Raw genomic sequence first — 4,273 nt, 5'->3', positions numbered from 1 at the left:
TCAAAGAAAAATGAACATCCAACATATGAAAATGAACCTCTATTTATTAGTGTTTAATGGACCATATAATTTCTTTTATCTATCATAGAACTCTATTTTATATATAAATGAACATCAATTTACATGAAAATGAACAAAAAATATTTCTAATACTAAACGAACCCACAGTGAATACTTTTATAAGCATAATACAAAAATGAATATCCAATTCTATGATTTTGAACATCCAATATATGGAAATGAACATCTATGTATTTGTGATTAGTGGATCATATATATATATATATAGTGCTCTTTTTTTTTTCTTTCTTTTTTTTTTTTAAATTTTATTTTATAATAATGAACAACCATTAACATTCAATAATATTCAACATGAACACCAATAAAATATTCTTAAATACTGTAGTAATAAATAGAAAATAAATATCTATGCTATTGAAAATTTATTTATTGGTGTACAGTAGACTGTATCATTTTTATGAAAATGAACATCAGTTTATATGCATGAAAATGAACAAAAAAAAAAAAATCTTTCTAATACCAAATGAACACACATTGAATACTTTTATCATTTTATGAGCATAATAGGAAAATGAACATCTACATTGATTATTATGAACATCCATTAACAATTTGATACCTTAATGTTCCTACAACAGTACATTTTCTTGTTGAAGTTTGCATATATATTCAACTTGTTATTGTATTTTGAAGTCACTTCCCTATTTAAAAAAAAAATGATCATTTGATATTAAATTAATAAGCATAGTTTTAATAAAGATTGAATAGATATACAAATAAACATTTTGTTTTAACATTGAATATCTTATAACATTTTTAATTGTTTCATTATTTGATTTAGTAAATTGAACATGCTTTGAAAACAAAATGAACTTGCACAACTATGAAAATGAACAAATTATTTTTTTCAGCAGTTCATTTTGAAGATAATGATGATCATTATCTTCCACATCATTTTGAAGTCCCCTCACTCTTTAAAAATGAACTTCTGATTTTTTGCTAATGAACATAGTTCAAATAACAAACACCCTCTCCTACAACCAGATTTACCACCTACTCCATCCATGGTGTCCCCTCCACCAACTCCAAGGGCAAACACCCTCTCCTACATCTCCAACACGACATCATTCAACACCATACAATGTACTATAAGTTATTTAGTATCATATCAACTATTTTTATTTTGAATATCATATGAACAAGGTACTGAGCATCATTCAATACCAAACAAGGTACTATAAGAAAATAAACATTAACTATTTTTATTTTGAACATCATATTAACAAGGTACTAAAAGTAATTGAGCATCATTTAACACCAAACAAGGTACTATAAGAAAATGAACATTAACTATATTTATTTTGAGCATCATATTAAAAAGGTACTAAAAGTAATTGAAAATGCTTTCAAACCAAAAGAACATCATCAACTATGAGAATGAACATCATCAACAATGAGAATGAACATCAATATTTTCTCTGATTTTTTTCTTAAATTAAATTGAATATTTTTCCAATATCAAAAATGAACATTATATAACTTAATTACTTGGCTGTTCAATTGATCTGATATAATTTAATAGGGCTAGATCTATTATATGGGAAGGATTTTCGCGCTTGTTTTTAAGTTTATTAATAAGAGGTACATCATCATGGTCATCTCTATTTGTAAGATACAAAAATGAACATTTAGTTATCATAAAATGAACATTTAGCTTTCATATAATTCTACTAATTTTGTACGACAAAATAATTGAAACACACTTACAATTCTCTGCTCTCTCACTGTGAATTTGCTTTTTTCTCTCTGAAATTAAAAAAAAGTTAAGGTTTCAATTGTTCCCTAATTTTTATTGAAAACAAACATAAAATCATGTAGAAATAACTTACGACCTTTTAATCTTGTCATTTTTGGTCTTTGATTGAGGCATTGAAGACGAAATTCGTGCTCCTCTGCACAAGATAGATGTACAAAAAATTCAAATAAACCAAACAACATTTTAAATGTACATAAATCTAAATAAATCAACTAAAATTGAACTAATAGTTAGTGAAATTGACGATTAGAGAGAGAAAATGGTGAATTAACAAAATCTAGAGTGCAATTGGACATAATTTTACATTTTAGAGTGAAATTCGTTGCTCAAATTAGCGAAAAATTGAAAATAACCTTGATTTTTTACGCTAATTTCCAGAAACTGTGTTATCGCCATCAAATTTCTTCTCTAATATCCATGATTACGTATGAATTTTTGTGATTTCTAAGCTTTTGGAGAATGTTTATGGAGGTTTTAGAGGAATTATAGTGATGAGAAAGTTGTGGTTAGAGAGAGAAAATGTTATGGCGGTGTAGTAAATTGAATATTGGGTTTTTTTTTTATATTTTAAAACAGGTATTTATACCTGATTTGACAACACATTGCTTGGTGACGTCACGTCACGTAAGCTCTTATTTACGTTTCATAGAGTGAAACGCTGTCGTTTGGGCAAGGGTGCATGAATAATATACTTGGTCTCGAGACCAGCCTTCTCCAATTGTCTAATTCTAATTCTTAATAGTATTGAACGAGGTGTAAGTTTTTCTTTTTCCAAGTATCGTAAGACTAAAATAGAAAAAAGTGTTGGGATCGTGTTTACTGCAACACACTTTTGCCTTCTCTTTACTCTCCCTAATTATATTGTGTCTGTTCTCTCAATTCTCATTAAGTCTATGTTACTTTTTTATTAACCTTTGGTGTTTTAAATTTTGACTCGTTTGACTTTTCACGACCTATAATACAATTTTTTTAATTTAATAAATAAAACCATCTCCAAACACATATCTTTGATCATAACATCTCTGACTTTGTATTAGTGAAAATTATAAAAAGTTAAAAACTTGAAAAGTTACATTGAGATGAATATAACTAGGTCATACATTGTTAATTTTTTATTTTATATAAATCATTTATGTTTAAAATTAATTTATTTTGACCATATGAATAATATGTGTATCGAACTTTCAGTCTGTGTTCCATTTACCTGATTTTCACTTATTTATATATAATATTTTCTTTAAACTTACCTAAATTTATATGAGAGAGTAAGGATAGCTCAAGTGGTTAGAACTTCTTTCTCGATTTCCAGGAGATCCTGAGATCAATTCTCATCACCCCCGCCCTAGTGGCTCTCTAAACACAAAAAAAAAAAAACCCCTAAATTTATGTGAATTTATTAAAACTTATTTTTATTTGTAATTTGAACTTGAATAACCATTATCATCTTATCTCCTATCTGAACTTATTTTTAAAGTGTAACGCTATATGCAGCCCTACTATACTTCCTTTTTTTATTAAGTCGGAAATTTTATCGACAATTCTCGAGCAAATTAGTGTAATAAATGTTTGTTTATTGTCTATTTTTTCCACTTTTAGCTTCTTATATATCTTTTTCCATTTTTAAATTATCTTATCTAAAATTTTCTGAATTGAATGGAAATAAGGTAAACTATAACAGGTCCTCAAAAATAGAGAGATTTTTTCCTTCATATTCAAATTTTGTTCTTCTCATTTGAATTAAGGTGTTATGGAAGATGGTCATTTTCTAGAGTTCAGTCTAGTCAGACTGAAATATTTGGTCAAATTTGATCAGATTATTAGAGCTGATAGATCTTTAACCTTCGTTGTACATGAGTACGTATGTAATATATAAGAGAAAACCTTCTAAACTAATTAATTTTTATTTTTTATTTTAGTTTTCCATAGTTTTTGCAAATGTGGAATTAAAGATATATGCATGAAGTACATCAATAAGCAAATGAAAATAAGAATATCTAATCTAATTTGATGTAGTCTACAATCATACCTCATAGTGGAATGGACCACAAACCCCCTCACTCCCTTCCCTCCATGGCAGCCAAATCAATTTCAATTACAAAACAGACCCTACCTAACGGTGTGTTTGGATGAAGGAAATGGAGGGAAAGAAAGGGAAGGGAAATGGAGAGATGGAGTATTTTTCATTTGGATAACAAATGAGGAAGGAAGAGAATTGGAAGGGAGAGAAATGGAGGAATTAAATTGTAGAAAATTGATCCCTTCAACAATGGAAAAATTTGGAAGGAAAACTCACCATTCTTCCCTCCCCTCCCTTTCTCTCCCTCCTCTTCTCCTCCCTCCCCTTCTTTTCCTTCCCCTTTATTTATCCAAACATACTGTAAATGACTAGAACTTTATCTAAAACATAACAAAGCTTAATGAAACATGAAACTGACA

At 28.2% G+C, this 4,273-nt stretch overlaps 1 long non-coding RNA gene across 1 annotated transcript; it reads right to left on the bottom strand.

The window, feature by feature from the left end:
* Positions 1-1,913: 1,913 nt before the first annotated feature.
* Positions 1,914-2,265, bottom strand: LOC110740218. Its single transcript, XR_002514994.1, has 2 exons — positions 2,191-2,265; positions 1,914-1,973 (listed from the first exon to the last, which is right to left on the bottom strand). It is a non-coding gene; the product is annotated as an uncharacterized LOC110740218 (long non-coding RNA).
* Positions 2,266-4,273: the final 2,008 nt, after the last annotated feature.

Source organism: Chenopodium quinoa, unplaced genomic scaffold, assembly GCF_001683475.1.
Source record: "Chenopodium quinoa cultivar QQ74 unplaced genomic scaffold, ASM168347v1, whole genome shotgun sequence".
Lineage (NCBI taxonomy): Eukaryota > Viridiplantae > Streptophyta > Magnoliopsida > Caryophyllales > Amaranthaceae > Chenopodium > Chenopodium quinoa.
The sequence above is the reverse complement of the archived record's forward strand: the minus strand, read 5'-3'. Positions and strand labels throughout refer to the sequence as shown.